Source organism: Hemitrygon akajei, chromosome 6, assembly GCF_048418815.1.
Source record: "Hemitrygon akajei chromosome 6, sHemAka1.3, whole genome shotgun sequence".
Lineage (NCBI taxonomy): Eukaryota > Metazoa > Chordata > Chondrichthyes > Myliobatiformes > Dasyatidae > Hemitrygon > Hemitrygon akajei.
In genome coordinates this window covers 150,688,041-150,710,753 of record NC_133129.1, presented here as the reverse complement: position 1 = coordinate 150,710,753, position 22,713 = coordinate 150,688,041, and the positions used below count along the sequence as shown (strand labels likewise).

Genomic DNA, 22,713 nt, shown 5'->3' with positions numbered 1-22,713 from the left:
TTGATCCCATGACATAAGCCACCTTCTTCCTGACCAATGCCTCAATATTCTTTCTCATCCAGGGTTCTGTAACCTTGCCAGCCTTGTCCTTTGTTCTTGCAGGAACATTTTTTTCCCCTGAACTGCCCCCTCAAAGGGTCCCACTTGCTAGAAGTCCCTTTACCTGCAAATATCCTCTCCCAATCAACCTTTGCAAGCAGTAAGATGAACCATCTGTCTAACCTTGTCTGACTATCGATTGACACATTGGTCTAAAACAGTGCTTTTCGGAATCACTCCATTACAAATTGATTGAGTACAATGTTTTTTTTCTGCATTGAAGATACATCCTACTTCGTGTAATGTAGAAATACTGTTCTGATAACTGGGACAGATTACAAAAAGATTTTACTGTCCGGTCTACTAACCATAAGGAATGACAGCCATCCGTGTAATCCTGTAACACCAAAACCTGTTATCTTATTGTCCAACATAACCTCTTTTCACTACCGTACTTTAAAACAGAGCATATATAATGGCTGATTGAGAGCAGAATTATGTGTGTCTTCAAATGAAATGTTATAGATCAAATTCCATGTTTAACTGCAATGTGAGAGACAAGTAGTGTTTCAAATCCATAAATGAGAGACAAACAGTCTAGACATATTGAATTTCCTTTAGACTAATGATGGACAGCCAAGAACTTACTGGTAGAAGTTATGCTCAATTATCACAAAAGTCTGAATATCTTTGTTAGAGGTGATACCTATGTGTTTCTGGCCAAAATAACTGAGTGTAGAATTCTTCTCAGCTTCTTTCAAATTTCTTTCCATTGATGTTGGTACCCAGCAAGTTTATTTCACTCCATGTGTTTGAGGTTACAGAGTCACAGAGTAAAGCAGCAATGGAAGCAGGTCCTTCTGCTGACCTGCAGGCCCATCTGAGCACGTCCCATCTGCCTTTGCTTGGCCCTTATCTTTCTAAATCTTTCATAGCAATGAAGGGTTGAAACCCCTTCAGGCCACTTTGGAGTCTACGGTCTATTAGTAGCCCAGTCTTTCTCATGGTATAACTCTTGGGAATGAAGGGATAGCTCAGTCTATGTCTGGATTAGGTCACTTTGGGTAGAAGGGCACCAAGTTAGGGAGTTCCAGCAGAGAGCTGGATTGAGCACATCCAGCCAGAAATAAATACAGGAAGAAAAATGCAGATTTATTAATGCATTTCAGGGATAACTCCACAAGTAATTTGTATACTAAATTGTAACAACAATTGATCCAAGCATCAAATAAAACACTTAAACATTGTTGATTGATGATACTTCAAAGGTTCAAAGGCTCAAAGGTCCAATTTAATGTCGGAGAAATGTATACAATAAACAACCTGAAATGCTTTTTCTTTGCAAATATCCACGAAAATAGAAAAGTGCCTCAAAGGATGAACGACAGATAAACCTAAGAACCTCAAACTCCTCCCCAGCTCCCCTCCCTCTTGCATGTAGGCGGCAGCAAGCAACAATCTCCCCCTCCCCCCAGCAAATAAAAACAAGCATCGGCACCATTTCAAAGCACTCAGCGTGAGCAAAGCGATAGCACAGACACAGACTTGCAGTTACTCCAAAGACTTAGCGTTACACTCGACATACCGCTTGTTCTCTCTCTCCCTATTAAGGGAGAAGAAGGTGTCTCCATTTTCCCAGTTCGTGGGGAGACATAACAAACAACTCGCTGGTTTACAATGTTAAAAGTCCGTTATGTTGCTTTTTACGAGCTCTGTGCCTGAAGATCGCAAAGATCCCGGGTCTTCGGGCCCACAGCTGACATCCTGACTCCCCTGACGATACACAGGTCTCCTGCCGTGACACCGACCCTCGATTCGTCCATCTCCAGATTCCTGAGATCTTAGGCTTCTGAATACGAGCCGGACTCTCAGGCTGAACCCTTGGCTTGCCTAACAACGGCCAGTCCTGAAACCCCGAGAGTGGGTCCCATTCCCGCAAAAAACCAAAGTCAGCATGTAACTCCAGGACAGGGTCTTCAAAATAACCCTGAAAGGGAAAAATAAAGATATTAAAGATGGAAATAGAGCTGTTTCCCAAGATGCAAGCAAAGGAGTCGCCATTTAGCGCCATCTTAACTTCACTCTGCCTCCCTTATGGGTTTCTTCCCAGAATTTCTACCATTGATGACAGGGCCTATCCAACTTAGTGGACTCTATGTAATTTAAGTTATGTACCCTGATAATATTGGAACAAAGAAGTGCATTCCAGAAGTGAAATGATTGTGACTGCCTTTGGCATACAGGCAGCACACAGTAGATCTTGTAAAATTCCAGTCAGTGGGCTTCAAAAGGAAAAACATTCCAATGTCTGGAATCACAGCTTTCACATAGAAAAGTCGCTGTAGATATTGGAGGGCAACAATGCAAAAGCCCAAAGATCACAACAGGAGTTCCTCATGGCATTTCCAGAACCAACCAATCAACAGCTCTCCACCCCCAAACTCCCCATCCCATCTACCCAGATGCCTAATATTGTGCAAGCCCTTCTTGACCCACACATTTTATTTTCAACAGCATGGCTTCAAACCTGACGAAACTTGGAATAGGGCTTGGTTTTCACAAGATGCCCTCACAAATCTTGTGAGTTCCCCTTTCTTTTACCCTCTTGATGCTCATGGGCAGCTTCAAATTGCATCAACCACAAAGAGTGTAGAAAGATATACTGAGAACATTAACTTGTCTCCCTGAAAATGAGCCTCATCGTGCCAAAACTCTAACGCGGGATTACATGTGTGAAAGGCAGAGAGAGCAACATGCAACGGAGTGCATGAATCAACAGAGTGACCAATGAATCAGAACAAAACTAAACTAGGGCAGCTTGGTGTTACAGTGCCAGCAGCTTGAGTTATTTCCCACTGCTGTCTTTAAGGAGTTTGTACATTCTCCCTGAGCCCAAGTGGATTTCCTCTGGATGCTCTGGTTCCCTTCCATATTCCAAAGATGTACAACTATTGTAGTGAGCTGTGGGCACGCTATGTTGGTGCCAGAAGAGTGGCAACACTTGTGGGCTGCCCAGCATAATCCTCGTTGACTTGAATTGACACAAACGATGCACTTCACTGTATGATTTTTGATGTTTCAATGTACATGTGATACATAAAGCTAAACAATTTGAATGGTTTGGCATGGTCTGGATGGTGTGAAGGGCCTGTTTCTGTGACTCAATGACTCTATCTCTAGTAGGTTAATTGTGCAGCATGGGCTCATTGGTCCAGAAGGCCTGTTAATGAGCTGTATCTCTAAAACAAACTCTGCAGTTGACATCCTGTCACAATGGCAGAGGATGTTTCAATAGGTCCCATGGGGAAGGGACTCCAAGAACGTTTCCATACTCAATAATGGTCGAACTCAATATGTATGTGACAAAGTGAAAACTGAAGCACTTGTACATCTTTCACTAGAGGTGCTGAGTAGATGTTCAATCTCACATTTTTCACCATCACCACAGTCTCCAACTCATTCGGATCACTCCATGCAGTATCACTGAATGAAACGGGCAATAGAAGCAGACAACATTCTGTTTGTAGTTTTGTAGACATATTCTCCTTTGTTTTGGTAGGAGTCAGGAAAATCTGGAGGGAGTTGATGGCCATGTGAGGGAGAATAGATTACAGGGAAATAAAGCTGACAGTATTTCTCTACTAGGGGACTGCATATATTCTTTGTGTCACAGTAGTTAATCTGGTAGGTGATAACACAAGAGATCCTGCAGATGTTGGAAATCCAAAACAACACCCACAAAATGCTGGAGGAACTCAGCAGGTCAGGCAGCATCTATGGAAAAGTAGTCGAAGTTTCAGGACGAGATCCTTCCTCAGGACAGAAAAAGGGGGAAGATGCCAGAATAAAAAGGTGGGGTGAGGGGAAGGAAGATTAACTCGAAGGTGATAGGTGAAGCCGTGTGGGTGGGAAAGGTAAAGTGCTAGAGAAGATTTAATCTGATTAGAGAGAAGAGTGGACCTTGGGAGAAAGGGAAGAGGAGGGGCAACAGGGGGAGGTGATAGGCAGGTGGTGTGGAGGTAGGGGGACAGAATGGGGAATAGAGGAAGAGAGAAGGAGAAGAGGAAAAGAAAAAAAGAAAAAAAAACATACTGGAAGGAGAAATCAATGTTGGAGGCTAACCAGACGAAATATAAGGTGTGGCCTCATCATGGCAAAAGAGGAGGCCATGGACTGACATGTCAGAACAGGAATGGGAATCAGAATTGAAATGGTTGGCCACTGGGAAATTATACTTTTGGCAGATAGTGCTTGACAATGCAGTCCCCCGTTATACATCGGGTCTCACCAATGTGGTGGAGGCTGTATCGGGAGTACTGGATACAATAGACAACCCCAACAGATCTGCAGTTGTGGTGTTGCCTCACCTGGAAGGACTGTTTGGGGCCCTGAACAGAGGCCAAGGAGGAGGTGATTGTGCAGCTGTAGCATTTCTGTGGTTTGCAGGGATATGTGCCAAGTGGGAGATAAGTGGGGAGGGACAAATGGACAAGGGAGTCAGAGAAGGAGTGATCTCTACCAAGGCGGTAGGTGAGGACAAGAGGAACTCTATCCCTGATAAGGCAGCAGGAAGATGGGGTGAGCGTAAATGTCCGTGAAATGGAGGAGATGCAGGTGAGGGCAGCAAGAAGGGAAACCCTGTTCTTTGAAGAAGGAAGTCCGATGTCCTGGAAAGCAAAGTCTCATCCTGGGAACAGATATGGTGGAGATGAAGGAACTGAGAAAAAGGAAGAACATTTCCATATGAGACAGGGTGGGAAGAGGTATAGTCAAGATAGCCATGGGAATCTGTCAGTTTACAAAAGAGATCAATAGACAGTTTGTTTCCAGAGATGGAGACAGAGAGATCAAGAAAGGGGGGGAGAGATATCAGAAATGGACCAAGTGAATTTAAGGGCAGGGTGGAAGTTGGAAGCCAAGTTGATGAAATTGATGAGCCCAGCATGGGTCTATGAGGCAGTTCCAATGCCGTCATTAGTGTAGCATTGTAGAATTGGGCAGCATTACCAGGAAGGCTTGGAACATGGACTGTTTTACAAAGCCAACGAAAAGTCAGGCATAGCTGGGGCCCATATGGGTATCCACAGCTACCCCTTGAGTTTGGAGAAAGTGGGAGGAGCTGAAGGAGGAGGGTGGAGGTGGATGGGAGCTGGTTGGATCTTCCATTGAGAAAGAAGAACTTTAAGGCCTTCTTGATGGGGGATAGAAGTGTACAAGGACTGGACATCCATGGTGAAAATGAGGTGGTCGGGGCCAGGGGATTGGGAGTTGTTGAGATCGAGAGTTGTGAAGTGTCACAGATGTACATGGGAAGGAACTGAACCAAAGGGGAGAGATGGAGTCAAAGTGCGCAGATATGACTTCAGTGAGGTAGGAGCAGGTGACAGGTGGTAATGTAGTTCCCTAGGTGTACTATATGTCCCATTTTAAATAAAGCAGCACATATCATCTGCTTAAGTATTGGCCAATCAATCTACCTTCAATGCATTGTCAAGGAAGATTTAGTCAACAGTGCTGAGAGATAGCACTTATTTGCCAATAAGCTGTTCACATATGCAACATCCATGTTTTTCTGCCCAAACACACTTATCTCCATCTTAATCCCAGATTAAGATATGGACATGAACTGAACCCCAGGATAGAGGTTAATGTCACTGTACTTGACAGCAAGATAACATTTAATTGAGTTTTCTTCATCAAAGATCCCCAGCAAACCTGAAAGGGATGGGAATCAATTGGGAAAACTCTCCACTAATGATATGACTTAATGCAGAAAAATTGTTGTGTTTAACATGCAGTCAGGACACTATAGAGGGAGTGCAGAGGAGACTTACAGGAACATTGCCAGGATTGGAGGGTGTACCTTGTGAGAGTAGGTTGAGTGTACTTGGCCTTTTCTCCTTTGAGTGACGGAGGATGAGAGGTGGCCTGATAGAGATGTAGAAGATGATGAACGCATGGAATGCACCGCTGCCGGTGGTGGACGCGGACACAATGGGGTCTTTTAAGAGCCTCTTAAATGGGTACATGGAGCTTAGAAAAATGGAGGGCTATGTGCTAGGGAAATTCTAAGCAGTTTCTAGAGTAGGTTACATGGTCGGCACAACATTGTGGGCCGAAGGGCCTGTAATGCGCTGTAGATATCCATGTTTTATGCTCCGGCAGCATTTATGGAGAAGAATAACTGGACTCTTCGTTCCTCTCCATAGATGTTGCCTGACCTGCTGAGCATCTTGAGTATGTTAGTCTGTATCTCTGGTGGTTATAAATTGTACTTGTTGAAGGTCAATCAGCCCAGCCTGAAGCAATTCCTCGGGCCAGTTGCCTTGGTGATAATGTATCTATAAGTCTCACCACGTCCAAGCCCTCCAAGTTGCACACACCATCTTGACATGAAAATAGAACACAGTTTCTTCAACTTGGACCTCTTTTCCCGACCATGTAAAGAAAGGCCGATTTTCTCAGAACGTTTCGTGAAAGGCAGAAATTGCGGCTTCCACGTCCGGTGAAATGAACGGAAAATATATAGATACTTAATAAGTACACGCAAATTCTCCTGCTTGCTACTTATGATCGCACAGAAGACCCCAAACAATTTATAGCTCAATGGCCAATCGATAAAAATGAAGGGGCATATAATATCACAAGGATAATAAACCGCAGCTCCCGAGGCATAGTAGCGCTACCACCACGGCGACCATCCGTAAGACATTGATCAGAAAATTGTAAGGGTCCAATCAGATTGGGGAAATTACTGGTCAGTTGGATTTAAGTCGGCTAGCAACGACAAACCTAAGTTCCCCTGCCGGCGGATACCGCTTTGAGCGTTGCTGCTCGGGGAGGTAGTAACTGAGCCAAACCACTGGATGGCTCCCTGCCCACACACTCCGGCAACAAGACCAATTTTGCGGTGTCTGAAGGTCCCAGGTGCAGGGCATAACGGGCTGACAGTGTAAAGTAGTGCACTGAAGCAACAATAGCCCATTTAAATCCCGGTGACTTTTAAAACCATTGTGTTTATGGTGTTCTAACCTGAAGGTCCGCATTCACGTTCTCAGGTCCAGGGCGCTGTCGAAGACGCGTGGCTGCATGATATACTTTTAAAAACAAACCTGTCTCCGGAATAAATTTCAAGCTTACAAACAGCTAAAGGGGTTCTTTGTAAAATAAGGGGAATGCATTAATGGTTCCATTAATTGCAAATAAAGCATTTAGTTACTTCATGGATAGTCTGGTTGCATCAATAATCTGATCACTTGGAGAAACTGTGTTGGATCTCTACTGCCGGAGTTTGGAACTGAGAGTTTAGAAATGTTTTACGTTTAAAGGAATTGTATAACTTTATTCTAACTTTAACTCATCGCCGGTCTTTGGGGATAGTGTTTGCCCAGTGGACTTGGTGTGTAACGAAATCATTGCTTGGTGTTTTTCTTCGCCCAGAAAGTGAAGATTGTTGAAGACGGAGGGCTTCCCCCTTCTCGCAGAGCGACAGCAATCGCTGTTAGTCAAGCGTCCCTTCCTTACATTCGGAGGAGAGCCTCTATCCTCCCGGTCACTGCCTTCGTTCGGAATTCCACATCAATAACAGGAGCTCCGTCATCGTTTCCGGCGCGTTTGCCATTCTTTCCCAAACGAACTTTGGAACAGAATCGGGGCAGAGGGGCTGAGTACGCAGCTACTGTCAGAAAACTTACCTTTACAAGAATTGCAGGTTCTTTTTCGGTAAAATGCACGGTAAGGAGTAATTCATAAATTTTTATTTCTATTGAAATTTACCACGTGCGAGCTGTTGCTTTGTTAAAACTTTTAAATGGAATGTTTTTGATAAGAGTTTGCTTCTGAAATCGTTGGATATGTTGCCGTGAATGTAATATCAAACTACAGGTATCTCTCTACGTGTGCATGCTTTTCAATAACTATCCTATGAATTTTGGAAACAATATGGAAACCACTGTTTTCTTGTAAAATGTTTTTTGATTGCATTGTGCTTGCAAAGGGAAAGCAAATACAATGTATTCACAGAATTAAGTAACGTTGAAAGGAGTGAGCAATTGTGTCGGATTTTGTGTTTCTGGTGATGAGATGGTATGGGAGAGTGTATACTTCATCGTGGTCTGTTTTGAATGTTTGACTGTTCGCTCCAGGAGAGGCGTTCACCTTACTGTCAGTATCTGTGCACGACACTGAATCGATTAGACGGTGGGCTGGCATAGGTGATTTCTCTGCTTCAACTGGGCAATGTCTTCTGTACAAGACTCCGGTCTACAGCGGGCGCTTTTCTGGCGGTGTGCAGAGGGGGTATTTTCTCTGTAAAGACTAGTACTTTTAACCTGAGGATGAAATACTTGTCGAAATATGTCAGTGTCAGACATTTCTACAAGTATTTCACAAAACCTGCCCTGGCAAATCAAAGTTCAAAGTGCATTTATTATCAAAGTATTATGTTATATACAGCCTTGAGATTGGTCGGCTTCCTGCAGGCAGAGGTCAAACACCCAATGTGCGATGAAAGAACAATAAAAAGTATGCAAATAACACACAGAAAATGGACTGCAGAGGACGTTTGATTTTAACATTACTTTAAATCTCTGCTCCCAGTTTTTGTCCTCTCTGCTGAGGAAATGGATCCTTCCTGTTTACTCTGTCTAAACTCCTCGTAAACTTGCACTTTGCATTTAGGTATCAGTTATAGTTATCACCGGAATGACGTTATTACAGTTTTTCATGAAGACGAATGGCATTACTTTCACCGTAATTGAATGGTACATGCTAGTCTTAACAGTTCCAGAAATAGAGCCCTCTTGCAATATATAGAATTTAGCACGGAGTAGGTCGTTGGGAGTAATTTCAGGTTCCAAGTGGCAACTGAACATCTTGATTACATCACTCATAACTCATTTTTTCCTCAATAAAGCGATCACCCTGCATTATAATAGTTGTAATGCATAAACACTACTATTATAACAATGTTTCTTGATTATAATAATATATTGTATATAATATCCCAACATAGATGTGTTGCTCCTTATGGAATCATAGCATTTTTTTCTGTGATACGTTAAGTGCCCATTCCCTTCACTGTGCCTCTCTGGATCAATAAAGAACTCCAGCCTAACACTACTTTCCAGTACTTGGTCTGTAACCCTAGTTCTCATATTCAACTGCAAGTGCCACAGTCTAGTGTTTCTGCCTCAATCTTCCAATCTTTTCTGATAGAGTTCCAGACTTCTACCTTCATCTGAGTGAAAATCTTTTTCCTCATCTCCCTTCTAATCAAATTACTTTAAATCACTGCTTCCAGTTTTTGGCCTCCCTGCTAATAAAAATAGATCTTTCCTGTTTACTCTGTCTAAGCTTCTCATAAATTTATACACTGCATTTTAAGTCCTCCCTCACTATCTTCAACTCCAAAGAAAACATTGCTAGTTTATTCAGTCTTGCTTCAGAGCTACAATTTCCAGACCTGGCAACATCTTCATAAATTTGCTCAAGTGTAATCTCATCTTTCCTGCAATGTGGTTACCAGAACCAGAGGATTATTCAAGCTGTGGCCTGATAGGGATTGTATAATTCCAGCATTAACCTCCTTGCTGCTATATCATATGCCTTGACTATAAAAGAAATGCATCCAGTCTCCCTCTTTAACTATATTATTCATCTGTTTTGCTACCTTTAAGGGTCTGTGCATATAAAGATCAAGGCCTCTCAGTTCCTTCACTCATTTCATCAATTTATCAATGGGATCTTCACTGAAGTCCCCACACCAAGGTTAATTCTAGCACCATGATATTTTTCAAACTAACCTTAAAGTTAAAGTTAAAGGATGAAGAGGTCAATACTCCCCAATGCCATTAGGCTTTACAATTCAACCGCCAGGACTTAAGAACTTTTTAAAAGCTATTATTAATGCTTTTTGAGATAGTGATTTAGATGCATATCATATTTTTTACTGAGTTAAGTATTGTATGTAATTAGTTTTGCTACAACAAGTGTATGGGACATTGGAAAAAAAGTTGAATTTCCCCATGGGGATGAATAAAGTATCTATCTATCTATCTAAAGTCTAGGTTTGCAATGTTATTATAAATAAACATCTTACTTTTGGAGGTCATATAAAAAGTCTTTTTTAGAATTAGTTTGTTGATCCAAGGTTAAGCAAAATCTCTTAGAGTTTTAAGGCATTTTACTCCCGTTTGAGATCTTGAGAAGATTTTTGGTTCTATAGGTGATATGATATGGATAAGTAGGCTTGGATTTGTGAGGATTTTATAAAAATAGTTGTAGAGTTTTGCGTGTTATTTTATGATACTTGAGGGTAGAAGAAGGAAAGTTGCCCTTCCCCATTTTGAGCGGGATTTAACAAAGGACCACTCCACTAGAGGCTTTCATTGACTGCATTTTCCTTTGCCTTGCACCAATTACCCCTGTTTGAAATCATGACCATTTTATCTTTGTAATTTGCCATAACGATGCTGAACCCAGCTGACATGATTAGAATCACAAAATGTTCTCTCGATAATATTCTTCCACCTAGAGTATAGAACATAAAACAGTACAGTACTCTACTGGCCCTTTAGCCCATGTTTCAGCTGACTCCAAGATCAATCTGACCCTTCCCTCCCACATCGCCCTCATTTCCCTTTCGTCCATGAGCCCAAGAGTCTTTTTAATGTCCCTATTGTATCTGCCTCTATCACCATCCCCAGCAGTGTGTTTCATGCACCTACCACTCTCTGTGTAAAAAAAAAATCACCTCTGATAACCACCCTCCCCCCACAGTACTTTCCTCCAGTCACCTTACAAGTATGCCCTCTTTTATTAACCAGTGTCATCCTGGGAAAAAGTCGCTGACTGTCTTCAAAATGCTGGAGGAACTCAACGGGCCAGGCAGCATCTATGGAAAAGAGTAAAAGAGGACTCCTGATGATGGGTCTCGGCCCAAAACGTTGACTATTTAGTTTTTTCAATAGATTCTGCCTGGCCTGCTGAGTTCCTTCAGTATTTTGAGCATTTCCTTTGGACTTCCAGTATCTGCAGATTTTCTTGTGTTTGTGGCCATTTATGATCAATATCATCTTCCACATTCTTCCCATAATGAGGCAACCAGAACTGTGAACTCAAGTCGCCACTGATCCTCATTCACTCCAAAAAGAAAAGCCCTAACTCGCTCATCCTTTTCTCATAAGACATGTTGTCTGAAGAAGGCAGCATCCTGTTAAACCTCCTCTACGTTGACTCTAAAACTTGCAGGCATCTTACTCTTGAATCAATATTTAGTTCTAAATACTGAGGTGACCACAACTGGGAACACAATATCCCAAGCGTGGTCTCACCAGAGTTTTATAGGGCTGCAACATTACCTAGCAACTCCTGAACTCAGTGCCCAACTAAGGAAGGCAGCACTCTATATGTCTTCTTAATCACCCTATCAATTTACATAGAGAGGGATCTGTGGACTTGGACTCCAAGATCGCTCTATTCCTCCACACTACTAAGAATTCTACCATTAACCTTGTACTGTGCCTTCAGGTTTGACCTTCCAAAGTGTCAGATTGAACTCCACCTACCCAGTTTCATCAACTAAAACAAAATCTAGAATTGTCCTGCCCTTCTCCGTTGTTGGGCTTGCTGGATAAAGTTGATAAAGTTCTGCAGGCAGTTTAGGAATTCTGTCTCCACTATCCCTTTTACAACAATGGTATATCAGTTAATATTAGAGTATTGAAATCTCTCAGTATTATGACCCTATTTCTTTAACAAACTTGCTTGGATACTACAGTTTGGAAATCTAGCATGTGATTTCCTTTTTTAGTTCAATCCATGGAAATCCTGTTTGATAACTCTTATAATTTGTTATCATTTCTTAGAACTATGATAATATTATCACTGCCCATTCTTTTTTATCCACCTGGCCATCTTGTCAGGATGGTAGTCTTCCTCCTTAAGTTATATTTCAATAATGTAGTATTGTACTGCCACTGGTCTGTCAGTGTCCTGAACTTATCTACCTTATTCACAATGAATCCTGAATTTACATTAACAACATCAAGAAGAACTGGACTACATTCTTGCCCATTCCTTTTCTCTATCTTTCACCGTCACTCATTAATTCTCTCTTCCACTTCTACCTTTGTCTCTTCTGAAAGATTTACAGACTGCAAAGCTAGTTTAAAACCTTTATAGTGGTCCGAGCACGCCCACCCATGAGGAGGATTATTGTGCCCTATCGAGGTGTAATCCACCTGACTACATGGATCTCACCTATGTCAGTGGTACTGATATGAACCTGGACCTCGGGGTGTTTATCCTACCTTTCAGAGCGTTCTGGCTTTCGCTGCTCAGTGTCAGCCTTCTGGAGCAGGTTGGCAATGTGACATCCTGGAATCAGTCTGTGATTACACAAACACTGGTCCCCTCCCCTAATCATAGAATCAGTTGCCCATTTCAACTTTCTCTTCCCTCCCTGTGTGCCTATGCTATTGTCTTTGATCTAGTTGTAATCCCTGGGTGAACCATTTCGTTCAATAGAATTTAGAACAAAATATTGATTCGAGAGCAAGATGTCCACAAGCGTCTTCCAAACTACCTGCCTCCTCTCAGTTTTGTCTGGCAGTTGCACGTTCCCCCTCTTTCTTGAGCCGCAGAATGACTAACTCTTGAAATCGGCAGCAACGAAACGCCCAGCCTCGTGCATGTGGCTGAACTTCAAAACCAGGAGCTTGTGCTCCTCTGACTAACCACATTTCTAGCACCTGTGTTTGGCATACAATGTGCATTCCAGATGTCTAAGTGTCCTTGCATTCTTCTTTCTGTTGAGATTAACTCACAAAATAGAAAACAATATTTAAGTTCTTTAATATAAAACTAAACTGCTGCTTTTGCTCACTCATTCTTTGCTCACCAAATCCCAAACTCCATAGACTTTACATTCAGTGCTAAAATGCGCAGTACCTTTTTTTTCAGCCCATTTTCCCAGCTGGCCCAGATCCCACTGCAAACTTTGACAGCCTCCCTTGCTGTCAACTACACCCCCAACCTTGGTGGTTTGCTGATCTGGTTTACCACATTGTCATTAGTACAGATGACAAGCAACAATGGATCCCTGTGGCACACCACTAGTCACAGGCCTCCAGTCAGAGAGGCATTCATTTATTACCTGGCCTCTCTAGCTTCTGCCACTAAACCAATGTTGAATGCAATTTACTCCTTCATCCTGAATGCCAAATGACTGAAGATTTTGGACTAGCCTCTCGTGGTATTTTGTCAAAAGCCTTGCTAGTATAAATGTAGACAACATCCACTACATTTCCTTCATCAACTTTCCTGGTAACTTTCTCATAAAAACTTTACAGGAGTGGCTAGACATGACCTACCATGTAAAAGTCCATGTTGACTATCCCTAATCAGACCCTGTCTATCCAAATACAGGTATCCCCGCTTTTTGAACATTCGCTTTACTCAACTTCGCTTTTACGAAAGTCTTACATTAGTACCTGTTTTCGCTAACTGAAAGAGGATTTTCGCTTTTATGAAAAAAGATGCCCGGTTTAAACTTGTGTTTACCCTGAGAAAGACTACCATGACCGTGAAGCCGTGCATGGGCAGGTGTGTGCGCGTGTGTGTACGTGCCGATTTTTTTTTTCTCTACAAATTGGTTTTGGCTGAATCTCCCCGATTCTGGTAAGTGAAACTACACTGCACATACATTATTTCTACTTTATATAGGCTGTGTATTCATCATATCATTCCTGCTTTTACTATATGTTAGTGTTACTTTAGGTTTTAGCTCTTTTGGTATGATTTGGTAGGTTATTTTTTTGGGTCTGGAAACGCTCAACAGACTTTTCCCATATAAATTAATGGTAATTACTTCTTCACTTTACGCCATTTCGGCTTACGAATGGTTTCATAGGAACGCTCTACCTTCAGATAGCGGGGGAAACCTGTGCATATATATCTTGTCCCTTTGAATACCTTCCAATAATTTACCCACTGCTGATGTCAGGCACACAGGCCTATACTTGGAGCTTTTCTTGAACAACAGGACAACATTAACTAACTTCCAGCTCGTTGGCACCTCTCCCATGGCTAAGGAATTTTTAAACACCTTTGCTAGGGACCCTGCAGTTTCTGGAATAGCCTCCCGCGAAATCTAAGGGAACATCTTGTCGGGTCCTGGGGTCTCAGCCACACTTCCTTGCCTCAGGACAGCAGGCACCTGCTCTCTGTAATCCGGATATGGTCAAAGATCTCATTGCTGTTTCACTACAGCTCTCTAGACTCTGTGTCCATCTCCTGAGTAAATACAGGTGAAAAATATCTATTTACACAGTAGATGTTGTTATTGGGTGCCATCAAGTACAGATGCAAAAATTCCTTCCTTTTGGCTCCATGTGTAGGTCATCACACCGATCTTCAAGTGGACCAATTTTGTCCCTGGCTATCCTTTTGCTGTTAGTGTATCTGTAGAAGCCCTGGGGATTCTCCCTCACCTGGTCTGCTAGAGCAACCTCATGCCCTCTTTTTAATCCTCCTGATTTCCCTCTAAAGTGTTCTCTTATATTTCTTAGACTCCTCAAGCACATCATTCCTTCCTTGCTGCCTTCACCTGCTATGTACCTCCTCCTCCTTCTTAAACAGAACCTCAATATCCCTCAAAAACCTGTTGGTCTTGCCTTTTATTCCAGCAGGAACATACAAACTCTGTAATCTCAATATTTAACTTTTGAAGGCCTCACCATTACCAGGTGCACCTTTGTCAGAAAACATCCTGTCCCAGTTCCCACCAGCCACATTGTTTCTGATGCCATCAAAATGAGCCTTTCGCCAATTTAGGATCTCAACCCGAAGGCCAGCTTTGTCCTTCTCTGTGATTATCCTGAAACTGATGGAATAATGATCACCAGTTCCGAATTGTTCCCATACACCCACATCTGTTGTCTGCCCTGTCTTGTTCCCTAATAGGAGATCCAGAATCGTGCTCTCTCTGGTTGGGACCTCTACGGAAACCTTCCTGAACACACTTGACAAACTTTATCCCATCCAATCCTTTTATAGTATGGGAGTCCCAGTCAACATGTGTAAAGTTAAAATCATCTCCTATTGCAGCCTTATTTTTCTTGCAGCTGTCTGCTATCTCTGTACATATTTGCTCCTCTAAACCCCGCTATCTATTGGGAGGTCTGTTATATAATTCTGTTACCATGGCCATTTCTCAGTTACGTTCATAGAGCATTAGTGGACAAACCCTCCAGTCTCTCCTGTCTGTGCACAGCTGTAACATTTTCCCTGATGAGCAATGCCACCACTCTGCCGCGTCAAAAAACAACGGAATCCTGCAACACTGAGCTGCCAATCCTGCCCCTCCTTTAATTCCACATGCGAATCCATGCTCTAAACTCATCTACTTTACCTACAATACTCCTTGTGTTGAAATACATGCAACTCAGAACATTAATCCCACAATGCTCAGCCTTTTGGTTCCTGTCTTTATATGTAGGCTTAACATCTACTTTCCCCACAACCACTCCACTAGTTGCACTGGCAATCTGGTCTGCATCCCCTGCAGCTCTAGTTTAAACTCCTCCCCCCCCCTTCCCCCCTCCCCCAGTGCAGTACCAGCAAACAATCCTTGCTAGGATGTTGGTCCCACTCCAGATCAGGTCAAACTGCCCCATTTATACAAATCCCATTCTCCCTGGAAGAGAGTCTAATGATCTACAAATCAGAAGCCCTCCCTCCTGCACCATCTCCTTAGCCTCGTGTCAAATTGTATGATTCCTTGCTTTATCTCCACTGGCACGTGGAGGGGTAGCAATCCCGAGATCGCCACCCTGGAGTTCCTAACTCCCTGAACTCACTTCTTGCAGAACCTCGTCACCCTTCCTACCTGTGTCATTGGTACTGACATAGACCACATCTCTTGTGTTCACCCTCCCCCTTAAGCGTGTTATGGACTTGATCTTGAATGTTCCCGAACCTGGCACCTAGGAGACAACATACCATCCAGGAATCTTGTTCTCATCCACCAAACCTTCTGTCTGTTCCCCTAACCAATGAATCCCCTTTTGATATTGCTCACCTCTTCTTCACCCCATCCCCTCCCTCTGAGTCAGAGAGCCTGACTGCTGTAGCTTTCCTCTGCTAAGTCATCTCCCTCTCCCAATAGTATCCAGAATGTACTTTGTTATTGAGGGATACATTCATAGTGTTAGCTGCCAATCCCTTTTCCCACTCCCGTGGTTTCCTAGTTTCCTATGTCTTACATCTGAGGTGCAACTACCTGCCTGGTCCGAGGGGCATCCAATTCCAGCTCCAGTTTCCCAGTGTGGTCTGCAAGAAACTACAGCTGGTTGCATGTCTTGCAAATCAGGGATACTGGAGATCTCCCTGTCTTCCCATCTCCCACATGAGGAGTATTCCACTGTCCTTACTGCAATTCTCAGTGCTCTACCCGTGCAATAAGAAAGAAAGAAATCTTATCAGAAACTTACTTTGGTCTTTGTTTCTCCTCACCGAAGCCTCTTAAGCCAAAGCCTCAGCTCCCCACTCTAACCCTGGTCCACTATAACAATGGTTGCTCTGCTTAAACTGAACTGCTTTTTATTGGCCCTTGCCAAGTGCCTGATAACCCAAATGGTCTCAGACTTCGCAGAAAGTCCTGACAGCCCCAGCTTGCTCTTTAAATCTGGTGCACGTACTCTTCTACAAGTATCTGAGGATTTACATAGAAACATAGAAAATAGGTGCAGGAGTAGGCCATTTGGCCCTTTGAGCCTGCACCGTCATTCAGTATGATCATGGCTGATCATCCAACTCAGAACCCTGTACCTGCTTTCTCTCCATACCCCCTGATCCCTTTAGCCACAAGGGCCATATCTAACTTCCTCTTAAATATAGCCAATGAACTGGCCTCAACTGTTTTCTGTGGCAGAGAATTCCACAGATTCACCACTCTCTGTGTGAAGAAGTTTTTCCTCATCTCGGTCCTAAAAGGCTTCCCCTTTATCCTTAAACTGTGACCCCAACATCGGAAACAATCTTCCTGCATCTAGCCTGTCCAATCCCTTTAGAATATTTTACGTTTCAATAAGATCCCCCCTCAATCTTCTAAATTCCAGTGAGTATAAGCCTAGTCAATCCAATTTCAAACACTGCAGATAGCCCTAACAGGCCCTGCTCACTTTTAAAATCTGGTGTGTTTTGCACAGATTAATAAGTGTTGGAGTAGTTTGAATGAACAGATTAAAGTCAAAGATAAAACTGTTTGAGGTTCTCTCCACATAAATGATATGAGCTAGATTGCTCATTTAGGTTACCATTTTATAATTAGATTTAATTATCCATTGTTCACAATATAAAGCTCCACAATCCCTGAATTTGGTTATTATAATCCTCATTGTCTGCTCTGTTTTAATAAGAACTCCAATTAGAATACAACTTTATAAATACTATTCTGTATCTAATTCCTAACATAAACTATCCATGTTCTGAATTAGAAACTATCCATTTCTGAATTAAATGTGCTTTATAATTACCCTCACAGACTCATTATCTGCAATGTGACTCTTCAGTTTGGATGCTCCTGTAATCCTGGTAGTCTTTTATTCCAAATCCAAACTATTGTACTTCTGCATCAGTCACTGGCTCGTCCTTATCTTCCCTTGCAACATTTCATGAACAAGTTTCCCAACAAACAATGAGTCATTAGTTTGGCTTCCCAGTCCTACATTTGTGCATGTTCATTTGTTGTCTTCACCTGGACCATTTATGTTCCTGAAGCAAAATGCTATTATCTTAGGCACATTATTTTTCAAAAAAATCTATTTTAAGTCTTTGATCATGTCAGTTATATAAGTACCATTAGAATTCCATATTCTACATACTAATGTACTGAACATTCCCCCCCCCACCCCCCCAGCTGAATCTTAAAGACCATAGGGGCAGCTGGTTTTGGACACTGAGTTACTTTTCTCAAGATGTCGTGAAAAATTAGAGGAAAATGCACAGAGGAAGTATGTTCTAAAAGCAAGACATTAAATGCCTCTTATTCTGATGGAATGTATGGATGTTTGAACTTTACAACTCCAGCTATTTACAAAATAATGCATAGAGTAATTGCAAATAAAGCTCGAAGAACATAAGGGATAGAAGCGTGTGTCCTCTGAGCTGGTTCACAATTCAATGAGCTCATGACTGATTTTCTTTCTCAGTGCCTTTTTCCTTTCCATACCATATCCCTTAATGCCTTGAGTATTCCAAAATGCACCAATCTCCGTTTGAATGAAGTTGATGAGTGAGGCTCCATAGCTCTCCAGAGACAGCGCATTCCAAAGATTCACCTTTCTTTCAGCCTGGAAAAGTCTTGTCATTCTAGTCCTATGGGGCCTAACTATTATTCTGGGATTAAAGTTATGCCTACCTTGTCTATATCTTCATACAGAGGCAGACAATTTTATCTTTGTACATTTGTATTTTAATATGACATTTAAAAAAAAACTTGTTTTATGACATCATGACAGTGTAAGTGCATACCTCAGTGATCAAAATCAGAATATTCAACAAACGAAGATACTCATCCTAGTAAGCAGCAAAACAATCATGATAACTAGGAAGTTTAAGTTAGCATAGCAGATTATGACACTATTTATTCATAACACTGCTAATCACAAAATAATTTTTAGAATCAAAGAAAATCAGTTTTAATTTTGCCACTTTTAATCATCATTGTATGATAAACCTAAGTTTCAGTAATTCATAGATCAACAATATCACTGTTGCCACACAATTTAGATCTTTATTTTACTATGTAACTTAGAGTTAGGAGCAGTGTGGTTACAGTGAAGAATGGAAGAGAATACTGAGAGATTTATGAATATCATGTCACCTGACAATAGTGGGGTGTATTACATTGAGAAACATACGCAGGCTAGATTGTATTGCTTATAGAAAAAGCCATGAGCAATGAAATATACCAGCATGTGTTTGACATGATAGCAACACAGGTTAGAATGTATTACAGACACAAGGTAGCATCAAAGCTGGAATATGTTAGAGTTGGAGCTGTGGATTACATACTGTAAGATGATAATTTGACACAACCTGTTATATACTACAGCAAGAAAATGAAGCAAAGCTTGCAGGCAATAATAAAAGTGAAATACATCACGGGTACATCACATACATCATGAGTAAAGCGCTCCTGACCATTGAGCACATCTACATGAAAGGTTGCCATAGAAATGCCATGCCCGTCATCAAAGACACTCACCACCCAAGACATAATCTTTTCTCACTGCTGCCATCAGGTAGAAGGTACAAAAGCCTCGGGGCTCACACGGCCAGGTTCGAGAACGGTTACTATCCCTTAACCATCAGGCTCTCGAACAAAAGGGGATAACTACACTAATTCTATTTCTGGTAATCCCACAACTGATGGTCTCACTTTAATGATTCTTTATCTTGTTATTTCCTGCTCATGTTATTTATTGCTACTTATTTATATTTGCATTTGTTGTTCATTGATCCTGTTTACTGTTGTTGTTCTATAGATCTGCTAAATATGCCCACAGGAAAAAGAATCTCAGGGTTGAATATGGTGACATGTATGTACTCTGATAATAAATTTTTCTTTGAAATGTCAGTGAAGTTACATATTTAATAACAACTAGGTTTCAAAATTTGACTGCAAGGCACCCATTATTTAGGTGAATATTCGCTTCAGTTTGCCAGGTGACATGTATTGAAGTAGTTTGTGTTGTTGATCAGTGTGTATTGATGATTTGACATTAGCACGGCCAAATGGTGTAATTAACACCATGTGTTCAACTTGCACCAAGTACCTAACGTTTGGCAGTAGGCGTGACCACTGACGCACTTTGTTCCAAAGAATCTTAGACCATAAGATATAGAAACAGAAGCAGGCCATCCGGCCCATCGAGTCTGCTCCGCCATTCAATCATGGGCTGATCCAATTCTTCCAGTCATCCACACTCCCCTGCCTTCTCCCCATACCCTTTGATGCCCTGGCTAATCAAGAACCTATCTGTCTCTGCCTTAAATGCACCCAATGACTTGGCCTCCACAACCACTCGGGGCAACAAATTCCACAGATTTACCACCCTCTGACTAAAGTAATTTCTCCACATCTCTGTTCTAAATGGGCGTCCTTCAATCCTGAAGTCATGCTGTCTTGTCCTAGACTCCCCTACCATGGGAAATAACTTAGCCTTTTAACATTTGGAATGTTTCTATGAGATCCGCCCCTCATTCTCCTGCTATGGGCTATGAATACAGCCCAAGAGCTACCAAACATTCCTCATATGGTAACCCTTTCATTCCTGGAATCATTCTGGTGAATCTTCTCTGAACCCTCTCCACTGTCCGTATAGACATTGATGACCTCCAAAGTCAATCTTCAAATAATTACTTTCATTGCTGTTTGGTTTATGAGTATTGGAGAGAGTAAATATGCTGTTTTGTTGTATTTCAGACCTTATTCCAAATTGTAGATTATAAGGAATTCTGTTGTGGAAGCAATGGAAAAATTTTCAGCAAAATCCAAATATTGTCAGACATACTATGGATGCCATTGTCAATAAGGATCAGCGTAGTCAAGAGAATGAGAGAGATGTGGAATATTCAATCAGCCGAGGAAGAGAAACTTTTCTGTAGGCATTCCCATTAACTAAAGTTGTTTAGTATCGATTCTATTTTATAGTTTCAAAAGTGAATTTTATTCATTAAACAATAAAAGAAGAAACAGTGCAAAACTTTTACATTCTTTGTCCTTCTATTTGGTAGTGTAAATGTTTTAAAAGGAAAATTAGTAGCACCATTTCACCCAAGTTGCCCCTGCCCAGTTTGCTGCATAGAGGGGCTGAGTTGTGTATAGAAACCTCTCGAACAATAAAAGGGTTTATTGTTTCCCCCACCTGACTCAGCCCCTCTGTGTGTAGAAGCCAAATGACCCTAGGCTATGATCCTTTCCCTCAGATCCTCAGCATTGGCTGTAATGTGCTTCAACACATCCCCTCAGCACGTACTCCTGCAGCCTGGACTGTGCCAGTCTGCTGGCAGACTGGCTAGTTTCGAGCTGACCAACGGACATCTTTCTCCAAGATGATGACCTTCCAGTAGCATTTGTTGTCTGTCTCAGTTGCATGTCCTGGCAACAGCCAGTAGGTCAGAGTTCTCTGTTCCACAGCAGCTGGGGCTGAACTAAGACATAAATCCTTGCGTCCTTCCCCACGCCCTCTTAGCAAATCTCCAGCCTGCAAAGAGCTACATAGGTGAGCATCTCTTTGCTGCCACAGCTGACCTGGGGAGGATTTGTTATTTGTACAGGGCTGTGACTATGAGGACCTCTCTTACCAAGAGCCAGCTGAGGTCTCGGTGCTCGTTGATGAATTCTGGTGAAGAGGCATTCTACTCCAGGAAAGATGCATTCATCTAATTCTCTCCTGACAGAAATGGTAGACAGCTGGAGTTCTGTGAGAAATGCAGGATTCCTGAAGGTAGATTCTGTATTAGCTCTGAACTAATTTGTATTACATTGTGGGTACCATATGAGGAATCCAAGATTCTGAATGAGCTTCCATTTACTGAATGTACATTTGGCTCCAGGGGATACGTTTCTAGTGAGTGAAAGCATACACAGTTTACTTCAGCAGTATTAAAAGGCTTATCTGTCTAAACATGGAGGGTTGTTGTCAGGAATGGTGACAGTTTGCCTTCATCTATTGACTTGCTGTTCAACAGCCGCCTGGTTAAGCTGTAATTCTTGGGAAGGATAGATTCTGCAGAGTAGGGTTGTGGTGGAAGTATGGTTTGCTTGGATATATCATTTGGAGCTTGTAAATCAGAAGCGAATTTGGGCTGGGGAACGTGGAATGTACAGATCAAGATTAGAGAGGAGCATACTATTGTATTCAATGACCATCTCCACCATGCTCCACAGCTGATTTAATTATGCTTAGCACGGTCTCACTTGGAATTCAGTCATTACCGTTGTGCGTGGCCCCACCATTTGCTGTCACAGTTTCTCATTATGTGATGTTGTTTCTATAATGCTTGAATTGCTCACATTGTGTCTGAGCTATGTGACTGGTAGAAATTATTGGCACCTCAGTGGTGGAGTTGTAGTATATAAAACCAGTCCAGCCATTTTGATGTGACGTTCGTAGATTTGCTGAATAAACTTAAACCATTAGCGTGTAGTAACTGGATTTTTTTTGTGGTGATAGTCTTGCATCCAGAATCTTGCAGCTACACCACATGATTTCAGCTCTGTAGCTGTCTTTTTGCTTTTAATGTTAAGTGTCTCCTGGTCACATGTTGATTTGGGTTAATAGCAGGGTTAACCTTGGCTGGTTGCTAACAGTGCTAACATTGCTAACTAGTCATTGATAGCATGACTTTTGTGTTCGACCCACACTGAGTGGAATGGGCACAGATAAACCAGTTTACGATCCTGGGACAGGTTTTCCTGCATTATTCATTCACCACATACCAGAAAGAAAAACCCGTGTTTATTTCACACCTAACATGTCATTTTCAGGTCGTAAAAAAAATGTGTCATCACTGTTATAAATCAGTAACAGGGTTATTACGCTGTCTGCTGTGATCACAGGTGCAGTAAAATAACATTTGGATTCAATTGCTTTATCAGCAAAG

At 42.0% G+C, this 22,713-nt stretch overlaps 1 protein-coding gene across 1 annotated transcript in view; it reads left to right on the top strand.

Annotated features, from left to right (window-relative positions):
• The first annotated feature begins 7,683 nt into the window (after nucleotides 1–7,683).
• The window catches only part of dennd2b (DENN domain containing 2B), a 438,424-nt gene continuing 423,394 nt past the window's right edge, over nucleotides 7,684–22,713 (top strand). Inside the window, exon 1 of the mRNA XM_073049545.1 lies at nucleotides 7,684–7,773. The gene's annotated coding sequence lies outside the window, so the exon portion shown is untranslated. The remainder of the gene's footprint in view (nucleotides 7,774–22,713) is intronic.